The 9566-nt window shown below is 38.7% G+C and overlaps 1 long non-coding RNA gene across 2 annotated transcripts; it reads left to right on the forward strand.

Annotated features, from left to right (window-relative positions):
* Nucleotides 1-1119: 1119 nt before the first annotated feature.
* LOC127446530 (uncharacterized) lies at nucleotides 1120-9146 on the forward strand. Of its 2 annotated transcripts, none has more exons than XR_007898220.1 (3): nucleotides 1120-1228; nucleotides 7466-7748; nucleotides 9085-9146. It is a non-coding gene; the product is annotated as an uncharacterized LOC127446530 (long non-coding RNA). The 2 variants fall into 2 exon arrangements; XR_007898221.1 differs by lacking the exon at nucleotides 1120-1228 and adding an exon at nucleotides 1350-1451.
* The last annotated feature ends 420 nt before the right edge of the window (nucleotides 9147-9566 follow it).

Genomic DNA, 9566 nt, shown 5'->3' on the forward strand with positions numbered 1-9566 from the left:
ACGCCATTAATTCCCAATAGTGTTCACAAACTTTGTTCCCTGGTTGACTTCCTCCGAGCCCTGTGGCAGTCGAGTTTTCGGAGAGACTCGCTGCCGGCCCAGTACACGTGCCAACTAAGAGTCCTGTTCTGGGGTAGATGCTCTGCATGTGGCGGTTCCCTGTAAGGCTAACCCCATGCGATTATATATCTTCCGCTAGTTCGTTTCCCTGTTGGCAAACTGCCCCAGTCTCCATGTTTGTAGTAACTCCTCCCCCGTTGGGTAGGATCTACCTTGAAGACTCTCCACATGGTCTGAAAGACCATGTGACGTATTCTTCCACTTAAATATCCCCCCCTCTCTTTGGGCGAGGTGTGGTCTCCGCTGTGTCTTCCCCTTGGGAGGGACACCCCCCGACTAGACCTGGCAGCCCAGTCAGATAATCCCCCTTCTTTTTTAGGGAGTGGAAAAAAGAAGGGGAAAAGAGGCCACGACTGGGTTAAGCCTGTCTCTATCGTTTGGGTAGTCGACTTGTCCCCAAAAAGGGCCGTTCAACGCTCATAACTATGTTGAGGGAGGTTACGTGTTGACCTGGTGTGCTGGCTATGAGGCACACAGTAGTCTGCCCACCACACACCGCCAGTTCACATAACACAGTTCAGCCAATTGTGGCATTTCGTATAGGGACCCCTAGTGTCACTACATCAACACAATGTCGAGTGAGTGACAGACAGGGAACGTCATGGTTACTTGTGTAATCTCCATCCCCTGATGGAGGGAACAAGACGTTGTGTCCCTCCTGCCACAACACTGAACTACCCGCTGAAATGGCCGGACCTTATATTGGCTCCTCAGCATAAAACCTGAATGAGTGGTTGCATACCAGCTCCTTTTATACCCGTATGTCCGGGGGAGTGGCATGAAAAATACCACTTGCCAATTTTCATTGGCCTTTTATCAAAGACCAGAGGTGTCTCGGGCTCCCAAGAGTGACCCCTGGTGTCACTACATCGACACAACGTCTCGTTCCCTCCATCAGGGAACGGAGGTTACACAAGTAACCATGATGTTTCTATTAATTGTAGATAAATATCCACTGCAACTGGCGTTCTCTTTGTTCTCAGTGTTTGAAAGTATTTCGTTAGCGTGCTTGCAGTGGTGAGGTGGCGACTGAAGAGGTGGGCTTACTGTGAATTTATCAGACTGTACTGCAGTCCAGCATCTGCGAAGATCATCAAAACCAGCACAGGTGCAGTCAGTACTTTCACAAAGTTTAATGGCATAAGTTTTATTTAAATACATAAATATGTTTAGCAACAACGTAAATTTACAGCGCAAACCATGACGACTCTAGCGCTGCTGGCGCATCAGCATATCACAAGATTGGTGAGCAAATATCCCTTCTCGGCTGAATCAGATGTTCTGATTGGCTGCTCAGCTAAGTGGACTGTCTATCTTGCCCGTGCCTTCAGGTCAGCGCTCCCTCCTCCCTCTGCTCCGTACACATTTGAGAGAATCACTTTACACTTTTTATTATTAAAAAAATTGGTTTGAAGTTAAATAAAGTTACGGGTCAAAAGCCTACCCGTTGTTCTGGCAGCCATACGTATCATTACTCATTTTAGGTGAGTATACGCAAAATCCTTAAAAGGATAGGTGGGCATATGACTACTGCATATTAGCGAGTGATAAACCGCTCTAAACGATTCACTGCATTCATGAGCAGTCTAAGTCATTCAGATTGAATCACGAACCGATTTAGACTTGCTATCACGTGTGACCTATTCATTGTAAAGAACTGACTCAAAATAGTAATTTATTTGTGAATCAGACATCTTTTATTTCTAAATAAAAAACTGGTGTCAGTAAACACTGGGCTTTTGTCAACGTTACACCACTACCTAATAAATAAGTTAGCTTTGCTGTCTAATACTTATGGGTCATTGACAAATAAGGTTGTCCAAGATGTTAAGAAATCTTTTAAAAATCTAGTTTACAACACTTGTGTCAAGTTCTCAGAAATGTAATCTTTGTGTCAAATTTGGTTTCAAACATTTCTAAAAAACATTTATAGCATTTTTTACAAAAATATTTAAAACTTTTTTTGGTGGTTTAACCATCAAATAAAAAGTATAATACAAATTTCTTTGCACCTTGATTACATGAGAGTATAAACTTAATCATTAATTTCCAAAAGGTTTTCAAACTAATATTTAATAAAAATAATATGCATTTTTGACTCAAAAATATAAAGTTTTCTCAGGGTTAAACCACATGACTTGAACAAAATGTGCCTTTTCTTAAAAATATCTAAATAAATATCAGATTTTTTTTAAACTTCATGCTCAGTCTTGAGGGTCTAAAGGTGTCCACTGTTTATGGTTTTTATGGTCAACATAAACAACAAAATGGCTACCTACATTTTGGTTACACCACAACTTCGATTTGGTGGACAAAAGCATTTTTAAATATGAATCATATTATAAAACACAATTGTTTCACTGCTTATTTTTAAAGAAATAATAATAAAAGATTATTCTGCACTAGTCATGCCAACATTTTGTTTTTCATGAATTTCAGCTTTTAATGAGACTGTCTCTGGACACCACATTACATTTTTCACTTTTAAGCCCCAGAAACAATATCAGTATGACTTTTGGTTATGCTCATCATAGAAGAGGTTTATTCAAGTAAATGGTTTGTGTGAAATGCATTTTTATGTATTTTGAATTTAATAGATCTGAACAAAAATTAGCATCACTTCATCATTGACCCTTGGGACACATGGCCATAATATGCACCCTCTGTTATTGTATTTTATGATGAATCTTGTTAAAAGAATCCACGTTATGATCATGAAAAAGCTTTTTTTCTAGATCGCTCACCCACGGTCACAGACATGCATTTTTTACTACTCCAATAACTGAACTAGTAAAGGAAGTTTGGGCTGTTTCTATGATGGATGCTAAAACAGTAGTGTAGAAAAGTCGTTCTACACACAAAAGTGTTTTATGGCTGAAACTTTTTTTTAAAGAAAAACTAAATATTTCCTTGTAGTTGTAGGATTGGAGTAGCCTGGCAGAAGGAAATTGAGAAGAATTAAAACAAGATTTCACCAAGATGGCCTAGAGCACTGGAAATTCCTCAGAGCCATCAAACCAACAGCTGACAAAATGGCTCCCTAAAGTCTAGCTGAAGCTCACATCTGGCCAATAAAATGAACAAAAGAGACTTGTCCAGATAGCACATACTTGAAAACACTCATGACTGATAAATTGTTCACATGACTGGGGGACTGATCTTCTAGAGAGTACCCCTACCGCTTCAAGGACAGAGGTGATGGGCAATAAAAGACAGAGTTAAACACAGATCCTCCTGAATTACAATGAACAACACAACGCCAGTTCTATGACTCTTTATTCTGGACAATAAGGCTCCAAATTCGTCATGAGACATCCTCTCTGATCAGTATTCTGCAAACAGCAGCTAAAATAGAAGTCCCTTTGATTCATTAATTTAGTAACAAACAAACACTTAAAAAAATTAGACACTTCCTGTATCACATGACTGTCGTCATTGTTCAAGACACAGAGATTGAACAGACTGGATCTGAACTGTTGAACTTTTCTTTAGGAGGACAAACTAATGCTCATAACTTCAAATGTACAAATGAACTTTTCAATACAAGTGTATCTCAGCACATCTCATCTTTTTTTTTTATTGTTTTTTTTTGTTAAAAGTTTTTATTGATTCCATATTACATATACAAAAAAATAAAAAATAAAGAAAAAAATAACAGAATATTTGAAATCACATTATATTATTTAAAACCCTTCCTCCCGAACATCAACCACCCCACCCCCCAGCACAAACAGATAATTGACAAAGACACACAAACAGACAATAAAACAGAAGAAAATATTTAGAAATACATTTAAAAAAAGTATATGTTCAAAAACAAAAAGGCTACAACATACACATTTAAAACAATGAAGCTTATGCACCACACCTCCCGCAATCACCCCTGGAAAATCATCCTTCTTTCTTATTGCGGCTGCTATTGGTTCCAGGGCAAGACAGAACAATAATGGGGAAAGAGGTCAACCCTGCCGAGTGCCTCTATTCAGAGTAAAATAATCTGAAATTAATCAATTTGTTTGTACTGCTGCTACAGGGTGTCAACAAAGTAACTTAATCCAACCAATAAATGTACTCCTGAAACAATACATTTCCAAAATCTTAAAAAGATAATCCCATTCTACCATATCAAAGACCTTTTCGGCGTCAAGTGAGATGGCAGCGACCGGAGACTGATCATTCGCTACTGACCACATGATATTGATGAGACTTCTGATGTTATCAGAAGAGCTGCAGCCTCGAATAAACCCCACCTGATCTATATGTATAAGAGATGTCATAAACGTACTTAATCGGTTAGCCAAAAATTTCGACAAAATTTGTACATCTAGTTGGATCAGGGAGATTGGATGGAAACTTTTACACTCATTTGGATCTTTGTCCTTTTAAGAATCTGACTGATCCGGGCTTGTGTCATGGTTAGAGGAAGCTTTCCATTCTTTAATGATTCAGTATAGACTTCTAACAAAAGTGGAGCCAGTTATGTAGCATAGGATCTAAAAACTTCTGCGGCAAAACCATCTGCCAGTAGGTAGGGATTTAATTACCTCGTCAAGCTCCTCCAATGTTATCTCAGAATCAAGAGAGTTTTTTTGCTCAGTCGTCAGTTTAGGAAGATCTAATGGTTCCACAAAGTTTCTAATATCTTCATCAGTAGACGAAGATGTGGAACTATAAAGATCAAGGTAGAACTCTATAAAGGCATTATTAATATTAATGGCCAAGGTAAAAATTTCACCACCAGCAAATTTCACCAAGGGAATGGTAGAAAGAGACTCTCTCTGCTTTATATATCTAGCCAAAAGCTTCCCTGCTTTGTCCCCCGATTCAAAGTATGACTGTCTTGCCCTGAATAACCAAAACTCCACTTTCCGTGACAAAATAGTGTTATATCTATATTTCAATCGGGTCAATTCTCTGAGGCCATCAGATGACATATGGCGCTTCAGCTCTGCCTCTGCACTTTTAATATTTCCTTCCAAATTCATGAGTTCTTTTGCCTTGGATTTTTTGATGAATGAGGCATACTGTATGATCCGGCCCCTAAGAACCGCCTTAAGTGCCTCCCAAGCCACGCCCACAGAGGATACTGAGGACCAGTTGGTCTCCATATAAACATTGATTTCAGTCTTTAAAATTTGTTGGAAATCATGATTTTGCAAAAGGGATACATTAAGGCGCCAACTATATTTCTTTTTCTCTATATGTGGCAACACCTCTAAACTCACCAGGGTGTGATCCGAGGCTAAAATGTTTCCAATTGAGCAATCAACAGATGAAATAAGGGATTTGGATATAAAGGAAACACTATATCATGTTTCTTACGTTTAAGAAAAGAAATAACCTTTCTTCTTTTTATGGGGTGCCCCAACCCATTCACATTTCATGTGGAGAGAGATAATACATTCATATTAACATTTGGCATTTTGATATAATAGAAAAGATAAATTGTGTGCCAAAAACAAAATTATGAAGACCACATTTCAACATTAATGCAACAGTTAAACCCCTAACTTCCCCCGGAACAAAACAAACAGAAAAAAGAAAAACGTGCGCATTAACCCCGCGCACGAAAGCGCCAACTGGCGTCAGTCGCTTTAAACTCAAAGTGTCCATGTACGCCTATGAGAGCCCCCGCGACAACTTTGCCATCGGATTGCTCAATTTTGCCTCACAAATTTATAAGGCAAAATTACATAACATCAAATATTTTGTAAAACAAACCCCAGCCAATAGGCAGAATAAACACGGAGAACGTGTAGACTCATTCACAGAACTGTCTCAAAGGTGTGTTCCTTCACAAAACAAATTCCAGCCGATATAAAGCCATTCAATTTCAGGGAACAACAGTGCAAAAGCAATCTTCTGCTGATGTAAGAGTTTCTTGCATTCCTTGAACTGATCGCATTTCTCTCTTGTCGAGTTCGCAAAGTCCGGAAGCAAGAAAATATTGTGATTCTTCCAAAAAAGCTTTCCTTTGCTCCTCGCCTGGGCAACACAAGATCTTTATTGGGTGATCTCAAAAATTTGGCCAGGATTGATCGGGGCCTGTCTCCCTCAGCAGATCTGCGAGCCGGGACTCTGTGAGCTCGCTCGATTTCCAGTTTATGGCCTGTTATGTCAAGCAGACTCAGGAAAAGCTCATCTAGGAATTTCACCATATTTCTGCCCTCCTCATGCTCAGAAATTCCCACAATTCAAACGTTATTCCTGCGGCTTCTATTCTCAAAATTTTCAAGCTTTTCAAGAACACGTTCCAAATCAACTTTGGTCACGGGCGGATTAGCGGCTAATTCCCTCTCTGATGACTCCAAATAATCGATTAATCTCTCAACATCTGTCACTCTTGTGACTAAAATTTTTTCCATCGCCGTAATCGATCGACATATTACAGCGAGACCCTCAAAGTCCGCAAGTACCTTCGTCAACATCACCGACAAGTTGGACAGTTGACTCTGGATTCCTTCTCCCGCCGCGCCATCCAAATCGAGACCCCGGTCAACAGGCCTGTCTGGGCTGTCATCTTGAACCCGTAAGTGTCTTTTAATGTCTCCAGAGCCCGAGGATTTTGACTACTTTGCCATGTTTACCTCAAACAGCAAATGTGTAACTGGGTGTATCAAATTTCACCGGATTATATCATGAAAATAATAAAAAAATTAGCAAAGTACGCAGAGCTGTCTCTCACACATCTGCCCTTCGCATGGCATCACGTGGCGCTCAGCACATCTCATCTTAATCCAGGAACATTTCACACAAAGTCACAGTATTTCGCTGAGTTAACCCTCAAAATGTACACAATACCTAGCTTTGCTAGATAATTCTGAAAATGACTATATGACCTGTGATCACTTTTATAACTGACAAATTAATGATTATAGCCTGATGTTCCTTTTAAAATATGTGTAGTGATTTGTAATCACTTATAACTGACAAATTGATGATTATAATCTTTAATCTTGTGTAATTCATGTCCTTTTTACTAAGAATGGTAACTATTCAGGATAAAATATCTCATGTTTACTATCGTTGAAATTCTTTCTGCATTTCAGGAATGTTTATGTTAATTAATTTTTTATATATTCAGTTAAATCCAAGATATAAAATATATGGTTAAAATGTACTATTTTGAGTGGGAATTTTTAAGAATCCTTTGATTGTGAATCAACTTTGAAAAGGACAGACAAATTGACCATGTGACTCTGAAAAGCTGCCTCTTATTGGCTTAGAGCCTCTTTGGGGTGTGAACAAATTGAATGGGTTAAAATGCCAGCTTGAACAACCCCCAGGGAAGTTTGAGTATGTGTTCTGAGTTGTTCTCTTGCTCTGTGCTCCACTTCCTCTTCAGCTCCGTGATCTGGCCCTCATGGCTGGCAGCCTCCATGCAATGTACAAGTCCAGGAAGGCTCGGTGTAAAGCTCCGAGGAAGCCCTTCTCTTCTCTGCACTACGACACACACATGACGGTCCTCCCTGTGGAAGGCCTCGCTTCAAAGCCCCCATCAACCATCGACACAACAGATGACAACTATACACGATCTTAACAGATGTCCAAAACATCGACGGACCCACCCAAACTTTCTACAAAGAGCCAAAGAACCAAGCAATGCAAGGAAACGCAACGACATGCAAGTACATCTCCAGACTTTGCTGAAAGTGCTGGTGTCTCTCTAATATAATTTGGTTACCTAATTGCAAATCAAGTTAGACTGAATTAAGTATTAATTAATTCTCAAGGCATTGTCTACAGACTCAATAAAGTTCCTTTTCTCTGTATAGATCATTTCCATCCAAGTCACTCTTTTACTTTACTCACCAACCTGTTTCATGTTTGTATGTGTTAGATTCGTTTTTATGTTTAGATTAGCAATAAAGTCTTGTTTGTATTCAAAGATAATTTGACTGTGGTATATTTTGATAAATCATTTTGTCAATTGATTTTTTTCAAAGATCCAGCCCTAAAGCTATACCTAAAATATTTGTGATATTATTTTCAATAAGCCATGAGAATAATATTACTCCAATAAATAAATTATTCATAATTCCCTTATTAAAGCTAACTCCTTACAATAGAAATTGTGAGCGGATACAACGAGACCTTGTATTACGATTTTAATGGTGGAGAATTTTATTCAGACAAACAATCTAATTATTTGTCCTTTATATTTCTTATAATGGTTGTTGAACATGACTAATTCCATTATAAATAGACATACGGACAGTTTAATTTAATTCCAAACACACATAATGTTCCCCCTACATAGTGTTCTCTTGGCCATTTTTGAAAGTGCGTGAAACTTTTGAAAACTTGCATTACCGTCAGTAGTGTAAGTTTCATGTGAACACTAAGAAGGACAAATCAAACTCCAACATACCTGTTTGCAACTGTTTTCAGAAAAACCGGCATCTTTTCACAGTGGAGATAGAACTTGCGCACTCAAGGTTGCCAGATTACGTGACTAAAGCATCACCCTAGAAAAATATATCCAAAAATCCCCACTGATGAATCTGGCAACCTTACACATGTCGAAATCTATTTCTGACCGTTATTTAAAGTCTGTTATTTATCATATGTAGAAAATTTTATATTTTTCTTGCATGATTAGTTCTAAGTTATACATGATACAATTAATCTAAAGTGGATGGTAAGGGGGATTGTGGTTTTACAAGGGGGATAATTTTTCATATTTCTTGCAACAAGGGGGATGCCATCCCCTCGCATCCCCATTCAGCTCGAGCCCTGGTCGTACATGTGACACATGCAAGAGACTCCCACATCTGATTCAGATGCTTGTACGTAGCTAGTCAGTTCTTGTTGTAAATTAATAAAATCTTTAATGAGCTGTGTGGTAGTGGGGGCATGGTTGAGTGCCAGCTTGTGAATGGAGAGCGAGATCAGGATATGAGAACTGTAAGAATCATCACCTGGCAATGATTGTCTCTAACAGCTGTTTGTCATTGCAGTGAGAGTGGAGACAGGCTTTAAGAGCGAGCTGGATGCCATTGAGGGGAGAGAGAGTTATGAGACACAAGCCAAAGAGACTGTACTGATCTGTGTCTGTTGAAAAGTGTGAATTTTGAGTTTAAAATAAACATACCATTTGAGTTGGATTCACCGTCTCCCACTTCCTCTTTCCCCTAACTGTGAACATTGTTGCAAGCTGGAACTGTTTCCAATCAACACTTTTCAGTACTAAATAAATATGTACTGTAGCTCCGTGCAACAAACTGGATGAAAAATCTTCTCCTTTCAATACATTGTGGAATTGCCTTATCCACAAAGGATACATGCAGTGCTTCTTCAAATTTAACCAAAATGAGGTATCATTAAGAACTAGCAATTTGAGACAGACTTCACCATGGGAGCACGACTATGATACTTAAAAATGATGTCTATGTATGCAGCTATCTTGGTTTTGAGACAGATTCTTTAAAAAATACTGACTATGA

The sequence above is a fragment of the Myxocyprinus asiaticus genome, chromosome 9 (genome assembly GCF_019703515.2).
Source record: "Myxocyprinus asiaticus isolate MX2 ecotype Aquarium Trade chromosome 9, UBuf_Myxa_2, whole genome shotgun sequence".
Taxonomy (NCBI): Eukaryota; Metazoa; Chordata; class Actinopteri; order Cypriniformes; family Catostomidae; genus Myxocyprinus; species Myxocyprinus asiaticus.